Here is a 16,593-nt window from a genome sequence, read left to right as displayed (position 1 = left end):
CCAGACTGGTGGGAAAAAAAAATGCTTTGGGGCAGGAAAGCTGAAGGAGGCCCCGAAACATTACAGCTATAATTTAGGCACTGCCATACACAACTAGGCACTGAAGAGCCTTTGAGAACACCCTCTAAATCAGTAAAGATTTAGTCTGTCTCTTGGTATTATATCCCACACTCTCTGGTGTACCACAAGAAAGTAAGTGTAATTTTTTTCCTTCCATTCCTTGACCTTTCCTCCTTTCCCCCTCCCTTTGCAAAGGAGGTTTTTGCTGATTTTTAAGACACCAGAATGGTGACAACTTGCAAGTAGGGCTCAGCTACTTCGTATTTGTCTTGCCACACATCCACACTTTAAACAGGACTAACTATATCCAGTGCAAAATGCTCTCAGGAGACATATGATCAGTTTCACTGCCTCTGCAGCCATGCCATTGAAATAGTACCAGCAATAATACTGGCTGGGTGAGCCACCCAGCTGTATTAAAACTCTCCTAACATGACCTGACTTCTCTGCTCTGTCCAGCTCTGTCCGGTCTTATACTCGCTCCACTCGCTAATGCTTGCAGAGCTTACTCTACCAGCAATAAGCATAATGCTGGTGTCATCTTGATTTTCTTGGCATATGGGGACGTGCCAGTCTAGGTGCACTGCAGGTCTCACCACCAGACTCCTTGGAACTCCCTCCAAATGGATGTCTGTTCAACTTCAAGGTCCAAATTTTACCCCCAGATTCTCTTACCATGAAAGTGAAAGACCACTGGGAACTGAAGGCCCTACAGCAGCTTCAAGCAGTTGCTTCTGCTTGAACAACAGTGTGAAACAACCATCAGGCTTTCAGTTTTGGTTTTGTCAGCCCTCTTTGTCTTTCAGAGGCTGACTGCTGTCCACAGGACTTCTGTGGCCTTTCACAACATGAAAACACATGATCTTAACTCCTGTAAAGTTCATATGCTTCAGAACATCTCTTCAGACCAAATTGGAGTCATATGTGCTCTCTCGCTCAGGTACTTTACTTTATTATCCCTCTGAGCTTTGCAAATGATTTTTAAACTATAGCAGAAAACACAATACATGGCTGATGAGGAAGGCAGAGGAAAGGGATGTTTTCTGAATGCACATATACAAACAACTAAAGATGTAGGGGTAACTTTGCTGGTTAACTTTTCATATGGCAGTAACCACTGCCAAAGCAAACACATCGTAATGGAAGTAATTGAAATCTGCGCTCCATTCATTGTTGTTACTATAGGGAAAGGTGGTTCATTAACTGAGATCCAAGTGTATAGTGTAATGCATCCCTCTTAGCTGTATTAATGGATCACATAAGATAATGCTGACAGATGGAAAAGATGAGCTTTATAGGTCTGATAAAAATAAACAATAAATGCAGGCGCTGCTGAACTAGATTGTCATCATGCAACATGAGTTGTGTAATGATGTTAGCACTGGCGCCTGCCATAGAGCTGATGCTTCGGAATACTAACATGAAGCCACTTGATACGTGTTTGATGTCTAAACAAGTCACATCCTTTGCAGAGAGGAACAAATTGCAATGGAGACTGGCTGTGGGGCTCCAAGTTTCAGATAAAAATCTGCCCAGATGAATTCCATGCAAAATAATTTGTCCAAAATACTTTCTGCTTTTAATCATATAAAATACGTGGTTGGAGCCTTTTTTCTTTCTTTTTTTTTTTTTTAAAACATCCAAATAACTTGGTCCCTGCTCTAGTGCTAAAGCCTTGTCTAACATTTCGTGCTGGGAATGCAAAGCAGGGCACCAAGTACAGTAGTACAAATAACACTTTATTTACAGTTTCATGGCTTTCAGATTTCCTGTCTCCATAATCACTTCCTACTAATTTCCTTCTGTTTTGTTTGAAATGGTAGTCTTTTCAAAGAAAGTGCCCAAAGAAACAACGCCTTTGTAAGGTTTGGATTAAATCACAGAGGTTTTTATACTTCTTTTTCTTGATGTCTGTATTTCCTAGTACCGGTTTTCTGTATTAACAGAGTTCGTGCTGTATGTCTGGATGGTTCAAACAGGATCATGATAAGAGAACTGCAAAAAGGCCAGCAGTGAAGGGCCAAAGTCTCAGCTGGAGGAAGCTGGCACAGCTCCACTGATGTACATCAGCTACAAACCAGAATCGTTTGAAGAGCCAAATGTTTTAATGCTGGGCACGAAAATCTTTCAAGCACTACCATGAAACTTGGAAAATTTGCTAACACTTGAGCATGTACAAAACATTTAGATATAATCAAATGTCTGTGTTGTAGAAAGTAAATAAAAGCAACTAACACAGAGGTGGACTTGCTATACAGGGAGACTAGCTCGGTCTGAAATTAAATCCACAGAGTATTTGACATATTTTTATCTTGTCTAGTGGTTTCAGTTGCCTAATGAGTAACAACTCCTGCAGCTATATTTAGACTTCTCTACATTATGCCAAGTTGGCTGACCAAAACGGGACAGATCCCAAATCCCCTGCCACTTTTCAAAATGTAGCTATCAATTGAAAAAAGAAAAAAATCTGTGCAAGGACATAACGTTGAGTAGCATGCATAGACTGCACCCTTGGTGTTGTCTCTTGGTCCTGTCCCAACTACTTGGCCAAAATTGCCTGTATAAGAACCAAGGCAAAACCCCCATTTCCACTGCTGACCTCTGGCCTTTCCCATCTTTCAGAGCTTTGATTTCTCCCCAGGCCTTTCAGATAGTGAACACTACTCTTACTCCCAAAACTGAAGAAAAAAGAAAGTTGTGCTATTTCATTTATTAGTTGGGTTATGTATGGAATTGTTTAATAAAGAAATATCTCACACAAGTGCCAGCACTGCTGCTGGTCAGGTTGCTTGCCTTTATTTAAGGGGAGCTTTGACCAACCAAATATCACAAATAAATGATGAAGTGAATACTGGAAGTGTTTACCACCCACTCTCACATGTTTCCAGGAAAGGATCTGTTGGCTTTACTTACTCTGTAAGTCAGTGCTTCTGAAGGGGCAACTTCTTTCCAGGCCATCAAAACTTGCCAGTGGTTCAAGTACCCATCTTCATCAGTATCAGCCTGGAAAGACACTCACAATATTAGTTTTCAGAAAATTAGCCAGTCACCTCTGGGCAAAACTCCAGTGTCTCAGAAGTGTGGCTTTGACAATGCATAGTTAAGCTCTGCTTTCATTTTTCGAGCTGAGGGAAACCCTCAAAACCTCTCACTCTTTCCCTCCACTGAGCACAAAAGCACAGTAGTTTAGCTTTTTTTGGCTGCACACCACCTTCTTCACCAATTAGTCATTTCCCAGTACATAATACAACAGAGTAGCAGCAGAAGAATAACTTTGACAATTCAAAAATAGTGTGAATACAAAGAACTGCTGAAAGAAAGGACGGAGTTGACATCTGTCTATGACTTGCCATTATGCTGAGCTAACACATACCATAAACTCTACAGCCTTTCTACAGAGACACTAATGTTCATGAAGTTTCTCAGTGAGATGATGTATCAGATATGTCTAGGCACTGCAGAGCCTAAATGGCTTTATGATCTTCTGGAGAAGACATGGAGACAGAGAAAAAAAGATTTGAACAAGCAAGAATGGATATGTTTTTCAGCCTCTTTTATCCAAACCAACTCTTTTTACTTCAAAGCCATTCATATATAAGACTATTACCTTTTTCTTTTTTTCTCACCTCAGCTGTCTCCCATAGTGTGCTCCCTCAAACCAACAAGTCAGAGAGGTCTCCTGTGCACCCTCTGACATTTCCCTGTCTGAGGTCTCGTCTCGTCTCGTCTCGTCTCGTCTCGTCTCTTCTCTTCTCTTCTCTTCTCTTCTCTTCTCTTCTCTTCTCTTCTCTTCTCTTCTCTTCTCTTCTCTTCTCTTCTCTTCTCTTCTCTTCTCTTCTCTTCTCTTCTCTTCTCTTCTCTTCTCTCCCCTTCCCTTCCCTTCTCTTCTCTCCTCTTCTCTTCTCTTCTCTTCTCTTCTCTTCTCTTCTCTTCTCTTCTCTTCTCTTCTCTTCTCTTCTCTTCTCTTCTCTTCTCTTCTCTTCTCTCCCCTTCCCTTCCCTTCCCTTCCCTTCCCTTCCCTTCCCTTCCCTTCCCTTCCCTTCCCTTCCCTTCCCTTCCCTTCCCTTCCCTTCTCTCTTCTCTTCTCTTCTCTTCTCTTCTCTTCTCTTCTCTTCTCTTCTCTTCTCTTCTCTTCTCTTCTCTTCTCTTCTCTTCTCTTCTCTTCTCTTCTCTTCTCTTCTCTTCTCTTCTCTTCTCTTCTCTTCTCTTCTCTTCTCCCTACAGCCTAAATAGCCTTCCTCAGCCTTCAAAAAGTGCCATCCCCGCCTCTTCAACAAAACTTTCAAGGTCTTCTCTAGATCTAATGGGCCTGGCCACAGCATCTAGCAGAGGAAGAAACTCTGTGCATCTCCCTGGTACCTGATAGTCTAGAATAACTCAGGGCGTCCTCTATGACAGGGCTCCTGTCATAGAGCTTCAGTGCTTACCTGCCTAATTATAAGGAGCACGAAGCTTTTGACTGGAAAAGACATTGCAATAATCTACAGCACTCTTACTAGATCTGAAAGATCTAAGTCACGCAGGAGGTGACAGTCATGCCTGCATCACAAACTGGAGGACAGTGCAGAGATCCCACAGCTGATGGAAACCTGAACTGCTATACCCATGTGTTCCAGTGTGCCACAGCCTACGCCAACCAGCATAGGTCTGGGAGCAACTTACCCACAGTCAGGGCAGTGCTGCACTTGAATCCACACACCTCATTCCCAACAGGATACATTAGGCTGTGCACCTTTTAACACAGCTATTGAGTTTGTGGGCCTGCTTTGCTTCACACTCAGCTGCATTAGCTCCTTCTGGACCATAGATCCTTACACATCCTATTTAGAGGTTTTCATGAAGTAAGGTAAGTAAATGTGCCCAGTGGAGAAAATCTGTTCACATTGACAGCATGTGCTCTTATTACACTTGAACCTTTAGCAGCCTCATCTGTCTCAGTCAGATTGACATACTGACATATATGCTCCTTATAGGATCAATATAAAACATTCCCTCTTCAGATTCAACAGTTCAAGTAGCACATGGTTTGGGACTGTGAGCTTTCTTAGAAGTTTTTGTTCACTCTTCTGTTTACTGGTTCTCCGGGAGTCAGAGCAGAAGTGAGATCAGCGCTCTGTCATCGTGGGGACAGAAGGAAAGGCTTTCCTGAAGAAGAGCTTAAGTAGGGGAAGGACTGACCTCTTAGAGGCTTTTATCAGCCTCTGCTGGTGCTTAGAACCTCCCAAAATAATTAGTAATGGCAATTAAAAAAAAAAAAATCTCACTCCATGTTAAAGCAGGTCTTGTTCACAAACTAGGAAAATCTTTTCTAGGAAAAGGGTATAAACACTGCTGCTATAATGCAGAGATTGGGCAAAATATCATCGTTTGTGTTTTATGGGGAAAGAGAGAGATTGAGAAGGAAATATGAAGGTATTCCATGCTTCTTATAACCACAAAGTTGTGCATTCCCTCCCCTACTCTCAAGTTCACCAGCTGCACTGGTTTATGCTTGTGGTTCAATCAAGACCATAATGCTTCTTTCCATTAAGGGAAAGAAGCATGGAAAGGAAGCCTAGAGTGAAAGAAGTCTCAGGGATAACCTGAAACTTGAGCATCCTACTTCAATCAACTTTATATCCCAAGTAAGGAACTTGTAAGGGTGAGAGATTATCAAATCCCTTCAAATATGCCTTTGATCTGTTCAGATGGTCAAGGGAGAGTCCAGGGCCAGAAACCTGGCACCCAAGGGAGCCTTTATGCAGAGAAAGGTGCTCTGCAGGTCCCCACTGAATGAGCAGAGAGGCAGAAGCTGCGTGGGAGGTGTTCTCCAGCTGTGGAGAGATGCAAACACTTTGCTGCTGTCCTAATATTTCACACCCCGGTCCAGGCTGAAAGACAAACAAACTGGGTGTTGTTTCCACTGTCTCATTTGACATGGTCTACCACTACAAGAAGTGAAAGAAAACCTTAGCACCCCCTCCCACCCCCCTCCTTGGACCAATTGAGATGTCACTGTCTGCACAGAAAGTGATTGTTCAGTCGAAAACACATTTTGGCCTGATGCAAACTGAACAGTCTTGAAAAGTGGAGTTTCCTTTTGTGCCTCCCCTCCAAGGAAAGTGAAAGGCGGCGAGAAGAGAGGTAAGAGGGAGGGAAGTGACCACTTTGCACTATCAGCACTCCCTGCTGCCTGCTCTGTAGCCCGCCCTCAGCAGGTAGCCCCAAAGGCAGCACGCTGTGGCTTTCCTGGTGGGGTGAGCAGTCCTGTGCCAGCAGTGACAGATATTCACAGGGGAAATGTTCAGAGGGAGCTGGAAGAAAGTGATGGAGTGATGGAGTTTCAAAACCAGAGCTTTGCTAAGCAGCAGGTTGTAACCTTCAGTTAAAGTTTATCTTCCAGAGGTTGGTAGCTTAGCAACGAGGATTTTTTCCATTTGTTTTACAGACACAGAAGCAGCAGCATCAGGCATGTCAGACTACAGATGTGTCAAGGCGTTGAGGGAGAATCACAAGGGAACCGTGGTTTGCAGAGGAGATACACAGGGATACCCCTCTCTGGCAACACGTGACTTTTCTTCACACATGAGAATGAGATCGTCAGGAAATGGAAAGGATTTTCCAGATCCCATCCAGGGTGAAGGTGCTCCCATTCAATTTTACCAACAAATAATGCTAAGAGCCTGTTGTCAGTTTTAAAGATGTCCATGAAGTTTCCTTAATGGAGTTGACTTCCTATTTTGAGGAGTATCTCTGACTCCTAAAGCTTACTTTGAGTGCAGAATAATGTAATATATGAGATAAAATGAAGGGAAAAAAGGAAGTCATATATGCAAGCAGCAAATAACTGCTCTGCCATCATACAAACTGGGGATTTGCATCTTCTTGTCCTTTTGGAGCATAACTGGACTATTGATCTCTGTCCCCATTCAACATCTTTCCAGGCAGCAGTTTGCACTTTAGGTTCAGTACTGAAAATCAACAACAGAGAAGCTGTCACATCCCGTCACATCAGTTCCTTCATTTACTGCCTTGAAAGTCTGCATGCATAGCCAGTATCCCCTTCTGCTCAAGCCAGTAAATATTTTGATGGCTGACCACCAGTGCATTTCACAAACTCTTAACAAGTACAGCAGCAGAAAGGAAAAGATGCCATAATCACCCACATGTAATGAGCTCAGGTTCTCACTATACATTTACATCACACCCCACTGCTAATGAATTTGTTATGTAGTAAGGGTTGAGTAGCATAGGTGAAAGCACACTTTACACAGCCAGTTTGATGAACAGCTCTGGCACTGTTGCACAGGTCACCCTCTGCTCAAGTAAGTTTTCACCCTAAAAGGTGAGAAGTCAACATTCTCCACAGTTTTCTGTTCAGCAACACTTAAGGCTAGCAAAGCAGGGGTACCCTACACCAGCGGATGCTTGGGGGACCATGCAGTGCCCCCATGGGACTCTGCCTGCTCTCCGCGCACAAGCAAGACATGCAGTGAACAAGGCAGGGCTCCATAAAAGAGGGGAGCTGTCACCATTAGCACAAGGACATTCCTCTTAGAAACTTTGAAAGAGAAGCAAACTGCACTAGAGCTGCCCTCCTCAGCTAGATGAATTTGTGCGAACAGGTCTCGGGCCACAGGTTGACACAGGTCTTACTGACACTGGCAGCACCACGGGGTCATTTGCACATAGATGATCTGGGACTGGCAGCACATTAGGGACTAAGGCTTTTGTTAGTCTCGTTGTTTGGAAATGTGTTTGAGCAAGCTCAGTTGTCAGTGTGGAAACTGATTTTACTGTGTGACTGGAAAACATAGTCCCTTCTTCATATCCAGTCACCACGCTGCCTTTCACCGTCTTGGAGAAGACAGTCTTTTCAGCAAAATATCATGGAAAGAGAGTAACTGCAGGGGGACTTTGGAAACCGCTAGGATAAGCTTGCCAACTCCTAACATTCAAATGTCTTGAAGCAGACCCTCCAAAAACAGAAGTCTTGTGAACATGTCATGGTTTTGTAGGGCGGGGCAAGGAGGGGGAAGGTAGAAGGGTTGGCGTATTGCTGTATTTAGTTTTATGTATTGAACTTCTCTCTCTCTTAGACACATAACTTTCACAACTTACGTGATATACAACATGAGTTTTGTCAGGTTTCACAAACATTTATCCTGGGAAACCCAATATTTCTACTTCTTGCAAGTGCTCCCAACAAGCAGAAGGTCCCAGCAGATCTGCAGTGGCACCTCACCCAAGAAAAATGTCAGTGCCCAAATTCATCGCACCCAAAGCTTTCCAAGTATCAGAAACATGGGAGTAAATGTTCACACCTAAAGAACTCCATTGGATTCAAAACTGCCAACCTGCCAGATGAAAATCTTCCGTGAGCAATGATCCATACCATCAACAATTGAAATTTTAGGACCAAGTTTGTTTCCTTGAAAGGAAAAGCTTGTTTTCTTAAACCAAATTGTGATATTTTTGCAATTCTGCCAAAGGGTCTTTCATCTCTGCAGCAAGGCAAAAGCACCTTCGTTACTCAAAATACAACTCAACAAAGTGTCCCCACCATAATGTAAAAGAGATAACTCTCACTGATCAGCACACTTTGTTAAAAGCACATCCCAAATGATATGAATCAGCATCTAAATGCAATTCCAGACTCAAAATTCTGAATGAAAAGTGACTCCCACAATTATAACTATTCCATCTTTCAAAGAGTAGGTTGAGAGGACAAGAGAAAAGAAGGGCATGGAAGGAAATAGAGAGAAACAGAAGAAAGAAGGAAATCTGTGTCATAGTGAGTCACAGATTTCTCAAAGTCAGGAATATTCAAAGGATGAAAGAATCCTGTAATCCCTTTCCTCTTCCTGGCCAGCAGGACCAGACTCAGGTGAGCAAATACCTAGCAGGAGAAGCAGTCATTCAATTAGCAAAAGGTTAAAAAGGCGAAGGATCAGAGTCTCTCATAGAACTGGAAGTTATTGAGGACTGGAGAGGCAAATTTCAGGTGAATGTCCAAAGGCATGTATTTCAGGATTAATAATAGGATTTTCTGCTGTTAGACAGGGATGTTCCAAATGCGGGTGACAGAGGAGGTGGAAGTTCATGTGAGATCAGCCAAGCAAGAGAGAACTATGACCCATACATACAATGTGGATGTGAAAAATGTGATGTAAGGTCTGTCTGGGGAAAATTTCCAGTAGAGAATCGCTAGTAAGTAGCAGTGGAAGGACTTTATTTGTTGCTGATGGCTGGAGGTCTGGTTGCCCCCCTTCCAGACTGTCAGAGCCCTCCCTGATCACCCCAATGGGCTCTGCCACTGCTCTCCTGCTCCTGGGGGCTGGGCTGCTCCAGTGCGGGGTAAGCCCTGACCTGGTACCCTTGGCTAACCTTGCTGGTCGGACTGCCATGGAAAGGGCTTCGGGGAGCCTTGTCGGGGCCTCGACCCGTCAGCTCAGGAGCTGTGTTTAAGATCCAACACTTGCCCTTGGTCCCCTCCTGAGCTACATTGTTGACCCTGACCTGTGGACTGACTTCTTGGCTTGACCTCAGACCTGCCTCATTGCTATGGATGCGCCTGCAATCACTGGGCTGCGTCTGACCCTGGTGACTGCCGATGGACGTGCCCTGCTCACCTCTTTTCGGTGCTGTGGGACAGGGGCCTTGCCAGCGAGTCCACTGCCCTGCCTCTCCTGCCCACCCTGCCCTCATCCTCAACTCCTGGCTCCCCTGCCCTTGCTGCGTCCCAATACAGGAGGACATGAGGAGATAGTCAGCTTGGAGCAGGTTCAGGGTGATGAGAGGAGCACGAGGGAGACTGAAGGGGCTTGCTTTGGTTAGCCTTCCAATACAACGGCGGAGCTGGAGCACAACTGCCTCAATAAATATCTCCAAGGTATGCAGACAGAAAGAGGAACAAGCTAAATGAGCGGGCAATGTTAGCACAAAAACAAATGTAATCTGGAAATTAGACACAGATTTTTTACCACCAAAGCAGTCTGGGTCTTGAAAAGCCTGCTAATCACTGCAGAGGGAGCAGGCATGACAGCTTTCAAATGGAGCCTGAGCAGCTCACGGAAGAGATTATACGACACGGACAGCAAGGGCCAGATCCAAGGTCTCCTTTGTGCAATGCCTATGGGAGCGCAGCAATGCCCAGCACACCCCCGAGGCTGGCAGCAGGCTGGGAAAGGAGGGATACCTGTGGAGACCAAACTCTTTCTTCTTACTTGCCTTTTCACCACAATGTTTGTGCCTTGTTTCCCTGCTTCCTTCTCCACGCTGCATATTCCTGGCGTTGTGACTCCACAATGGTTGGCTAAAGGAAAGGAAGTAGAAGTCCCCATTTATTTTTTTGGTAAAATTCCCCCTTGTTTTAAACCTTTTTTTTTGAAATTTAGTGCTATCATGCTCATTTTAGGTGCATCTGATTCATTCCTCACTTCTTTACCTAGCAAATACTGAAGTTAATTACAGTTGGCGTGCTCACTGCAATCGACCATTTACTCTACGCTGTTCTCTCATGGTGAGCTAAAGAGAAAGCCTGAGTCCATATTTGAAATCCTCATTCAAATACTGCTTTCAGTCAAGCAGTTTAAAATTGCTTTTGGGGAGGGAGAGAAGAGGGAGGGGGCTTGGGGGGAGTATGGTCTTGTATTTGGTGACTGCTACAGAGCTGAACAGCATGGGGAAGGAAGGGCCTGGTTTTTGCTATCCATAGTAGGGAATTTAATTTAAGGCTGATGTGCTGCTGGTTGGAAATATGTATTAAATACCCAGATGCAAGAGAAATGGGTGCAGAAAACAGCAAAATAAATACAGGATATTGGCTCATCTATTCAGAGGGCTGATTTCCCAAACCTGGCACATTGGGGATTCACTGCCTGCCCTGATTTTGTGTGTCACTGATTTGGCTAGGATCTAAACACAGAGCTTCACAGTTATTGAACCACTGTCCCAGACCCAGCCAAGGCTGAACACAAAGCAGGCCTGAACAAACCAGCAGGCAGACTACAAAGGAAAAGCAATTGTCTGCTTAGCAGCAGCACTGTTTCAGAACAAGTTAATTTGGGAGCACAATCTTCTTAAAAGGAAGCGTTGCTCACCCCAGCATCCCTAGGTCTCATGCAGTGTGCTGCCCTTTTCACCAAGCATGAGCCATGGATGCTACTCATGATGTATTTTTTTTACTACGCAAGTAGTATAAAAGCTTCTGATAAAAATCAGCTCTCTTAAACCTCTGGTTGGCATCTTGTTAAAAACTGACATCATGCTTGCCTGTCATCATTGGCTCACAAGGAAGTTTCTGCCATGATTTAATAAGCAAGAGGAAGGATTTTGCTGTTAAGACAAAACAAACCGCAATATCAAAACACTAATACAATTTTTCCTCCAATGCCCTTGGTCTAAAGTACTTGGTCTTAACTGACCCTTCAGAGAGGTAAAAATAGATCATCATGAGTAAAAACCATGGTCAAAAAATAAAGAGCAGAGCCTCTGAATGCACCTAAACTGTCCATAGCTCCATCCTGGTTAACAGAGCTATATAGACCCCCAGTGTCCAGAAACCTGGCCAACAGCAGTTCAGCAGCCCAAGAGCTGTAAGCAGGAGCAAGGAGGGGGCAGCCGCAGCACACAGACTCACCGTGCTGAGACCCCCAATACCTGGCAGGGGCCAGAGGAGCCCTCAGGGTGAACAAACTCTCTTGGTGTAGGGGATGGAGGGAACTGTCCTGCCAGCAGCACAGAGCAGGCACCCACGTCCTCTCCGCAGGGTGTGCAGGCAGCCCTGGCAGGAAGGAAGGGATATGGCCTTGTCTTTTCTTTGCCGCAGTGACCATCTTCATATGCTTTCACATTTCCTGGGGGAAGCCAACATAAATTAGAGCAATTTTCAATCCCTTCCAAGCCATTCAAGGCACCCAATATTGGGCTGCCAGAGATGTAGCCTGCACTTTGCACTCGCTGTTGGCTTAAGCTATGCACTCCTCAGTTGCGTTAGCTGCTCCTTTGCTATCCATGCCGAGCTGTCCCATAGCTGCATACCACTATACTTTGTCCTCAGACTTTTTTGTGAAACAACAGCACCACAAAATGCCACAACAGGAGAGCAAGCAGCCCCTCAGACCCATTCTTTCTCACCTGCCAGGGACCAAGGGACACTGCGGGGAACAAGGAGGGAGAGGGTAAGAGCCCCTTCCCTCCTCTGCGCCGGGGCAGAGGTCTAAATTACACTCCGGCCTCATTCACCGGAGCCAGCCAGCTGCGCAAAAGCTGAATGAAGACTTCCAAATCCGGCCCCACGCGTGGGTGTTGTGCAGGCTGCCGGGGCCAGCGCTGCCCTCAGCCGTGCCAGGGGACTGGCTCCGGGGCCATCAGCTGGCATGGTGGAGCAGAGGCACGGAGCCTCCTGCTTGGGCACTGCACGCAGGAACAAAACGAGGGCTGGATATAGCACCCTCATTCAAATAGCACAGTATTTTAGCACCAGAAATAGTATCTTTTCTTTTTTTTTTTTTTTTTTTTTAGCGAAACTACTGGCAGAGAAAGATACAACTTAGCATGAAAATAGGTATCAGAATAAGGCCCTAGCTGAATAGTCAGTACTCTGCATAATTCTCTCTTTTCATCCCCTCAGCCTAGATCCTCTCCAAATATTCAGATCAAACTCTGCAAAGGAGCTCCAGCATTTTGGCCATTAAAAGTAAAAGCAGGAACATTTGGATTCTGTCTCTATCATACCCCTCTATTTTGAATAAAATCAGCTCTCTGATTTCGACATCAGGCTAATCATGAAGTCTCTGTCCCTTTCTCTCTCTCTTTCTCTGTCAAAGACCAAAGAACTGAAAGAGATATACTTGCTAGTAAAAAAAGAAAAGAAATACACTCCTTTAAGGAATGCATTTAATTCCCCTCTCTACTAATATTTTGTACCTGAAATATCTTACTCAACCTTCAGCATATGTAAAAGCATGTAAGGGGAAGGATAGAGAGAAAACCAGATGTCAGGATAAACTGTGGAACGATATTACTGCCATTTAATGGCAAAAATCTTTTTCAAAGATCCCAGCATGCTTTACACACTGTCTACATTTGAATGATGCATTGTTAGACAATGGAGAGGACCAGCAGAGGGAAGTAGTCTAAAATTATAAATGAAAATTACAAATTACAAGCAAAAATACAGAACAGGAAACAAACCCAACCATGCAATTTTCATTTTAACTCTCTGGGCAGTACAGTAAAAGGGCTAGCAAACACTCCCATCAAAAGCAGTGGGAATAACCCTAAGAGCCATCTTTCTCAAATCACAGATGAATTCAAATGGGAAGAGGCACGCAACAACAAAAAAAATAGTTGTTAATGCATAAAACTACTGTATGTCTTCCAATAGCTGGACTCAAGAACCCTGGTTAAATACTGACTTTCTTTCAGAGTCAATCAGATAATAAGACCCCTTTAGAAGCACAGAATAGTTAAATTCATCACCATAATTTAATTGTAGAAGGTTATTAAAGAGCACTTCGACTCCCCTCCTGCTTCGGCGCTGCTTTTGTGTATTAAACTCAGACTAATCAAATTGCAGATTCCAAGAGTACTGTATTAGTCATCCCCATCCCTTTTAATTTGTTTAATGGCCTCCTTTTTTCTCCCCCCTCTTGTGTGTGTGTTCTGACTGGCTGTGCAGCGCTTAGGCTCACGACATGTAAATAAAGAATGGATAGGGGAACAGTTCGTCGAAAAGAATAAAGCGTGCCTCCATTCTAAAGTTACATTTGATGTCAGCGTAATTCATGGGACGTGTACTGCAAGCAATGGTGCTTATTATTTCTGCTTAACTGTCTACAGACACAGGAGGAGAGGGGAGAGGGAGAGGAAAAAAAAGGAAGAAAGAAAAGAAGTCTGAATTTACACTTACCGCTTCAAAAGCCCTTTTGTGCTTCGCCAACTTCTCCTGGCTGAAGATGCAGTATTTTGCCAAAAAGTCGACTCCAAGAGCAGACAAAAAAAGGATAAAATAGCTCGTAAAAGAACTCTTTTCCCCACTTTCCCTTAAGCATTTTTGTAAATTGCCATAAAGAAAACTATTTTTTAAAATGCACAACAACGCTGGCCACAGAAACCTTGTCTTGTAGAAATTTCAATTTATGGTTTGCTTCTTGTGTTTTGGGGTTTTTTTTCCTTACTCTTTCTTATTTGGAAAAGTCTTTTCACCTGGCCCAGGGCACAAAGTCAAAGTTAGCTCTGAATAGGAGATGCTTAACATGTATAACGCATAAGAGCTCCATCCTGGTCAGGCGGTAGTCTGGGAGCGTGGCGAGGGCTTGCTGTTGTTTGTTTTAAATGTCCCAGAAAAGAACCTCTTCAGACTCGAGTTCTGCAGAGCAGCATCATCCATATATACTCCCAAGTCCAGAGGTACCAATAGAAACCAAATTCCTTTGGTTTGTTGCAGTCAGAAGAGACAGGTATACCAACATAAACTTTTATCTTCCAGTATTAAGTAGCTGTATCACAGAAATGGCATGCCTTTTCCTATTTATCTCTCTTGATTGAGATCAAGTAGGACACATTGGACCATTAAAAATATCATATGTCATTCCCTCTCCTCAAGTTTTTTTTGCTTGTTTCCAGGCCTATCACCCAAGAAGACGAGGACTTTGAGTTATTGGGCTGTATGAAGTTGGCCTTGCTTCCTCACACCTAACAGAGCGTGAAAAACAGCTGGAAGTGGGATGAGAAAATTGGAAGGAAATGCCAGGTCATGCCACAAACACAGGCTGAGCTCATGAGCTCTGTGGATGGTACCGACTATGTCACCTCTGCATTCAAACTCCTCCTAACACTTATTTGTTCCCTTCTAATTTCTTTCTCCATGTCCCTAGGCTGCTGTTTCTATCACTTCATCATCACCTTCATATGAAAGAAACTCCATTTTCACTTCAAGGGAAACTGCCAGCAAATTCAGGATCTGATGGGGAAAAAGTTTTGGGACTCAGCTTTTCTAATTTCCTGTTCATTTAGAGTGAGAACTGGAAAACAGAGGTAATAATTTGCAAAAGGGTGCCAGAAATTCTGAATTATTATTGTTATCATCATCATCATCATTATCAGTAACATTATTTTACTGTAAGGAGAAAGGGAGTGATTCACAGGGCTGTGGCAACACGGTATTCTGACTGGTATCTAAACAAGCTTGCAACATAAATCTCCTGCTTCTTTTTAAGAGTACATTTGTCTTCAGGTTGTGTTTTGGGGCATGTGCAAGAAAGATTCCTATTGGGAGGGAAGGCTCATTGTTTGTTTATAGCTGTGTCCTAAACAGTACAAAAGGACAAATAAAAATGTCTAAATGCCATTGTTTCTTATCCTATACACTCCAGATGAATCGAATCTGTACGATAACAACAACAGCAAAAATGTCTTGGCTTTCCATGGCAAAACAGCAACAGAGGTTTCTATTTCAAGCACAAATTGACAGATGCTCCAAACTGTTGTTATTGCATGATGTGCTTCTGAATTCCAAACTAAACTACAATACTGAAAGGAATGTCAAAACTAATTTCTGAACAAAATTGGTTTTGCACATATCTATCTTATTGGCAGCATCTAAGAAAGATTTAAGTCAAAGAGGACCAACTGCACTAGTGGCATAGCTTCTGGAAAAGAATTGTATCACGCTTAGTACTGAGCACTTCCCCAGGATCTAACACCTATTTTCCCCACAAGACATTTTCAGAAGTTGCCCTCTTTTGTTTGCACACTGACATGGGCTTGGGAGATGTAGATGTTCCAGCCCTCTGTGAAATATCACTTATAGGATGACCTGCATTGGCGCCATCTGGTGATTCTGGAAAATATCAAACCATAAAAGAAAATGTGTCATGTTTGCTCTCAATAAAATCTTGACGTTTCTTCTCACCAAGTATTTTGTAACATTGCAACTTCACTTTCAACTGAATTGCTAACCAAATAGCCCTGTAACGATTTTGGGAGGGGGAAGAAGGAGGGTCAACCCTCTCCCAGAAACGGAGGATCAGGAAGGCAAGCTTTAGTTTTTATTTCATCAATTTTTAAGGCCAGATTAGGCTCTTAGATCACCTACTCTGATTGGTGCATAACAAAGGCTGAAGGATGTCACATATCCCTGCATAATCAGTCCAATTATTTGTACCTAGCTAGAGCACAATTTTCTGGAAGAGTGTCCTGTGTTGATCGGAAGCTGTCAGAATATGGAGAATCCCATATGGACATATGGTACATTATTTCTAAAAACAATGTTTGGCTTACATGTCACTTGAACTTGTTTAGTCTCAACAACAGCAGTCTTAGCAAGGTTAAAGAACCCTTTAATATCCAGTATATCCTCCCTGTAAAATTACTTACATGCTGTAGTAAAGTTCACACTCAAAAGAAATTAAGTAGAACTCTGTTAGTATTTCTGTCAGACATTTTTACCAATCCTTAAAGGATTTTTCGGTGACTCTTGTCCCCCCCCACAAAGGTTGACATCTTTTTAAAACATAGACACCAAAACTGTATGAACAGCCTCACCAG

Source organism: Ciconia boyciana, chromosome 1, assembly GCF_034638445.1.
Source record: "Ciconia boyciana chromosome 1, ASM3463844v1, whole genome shotgun sequence".
Classification (NCBI taxonomy): Eukaryota; Metazoa; Chordata; class Aves; order Ciconiiformes; family Ciconiidae; genus Ciconia; species Ciconia boyciana.
Note: the sequence above shows the minus strand (reverse complement) of the source record.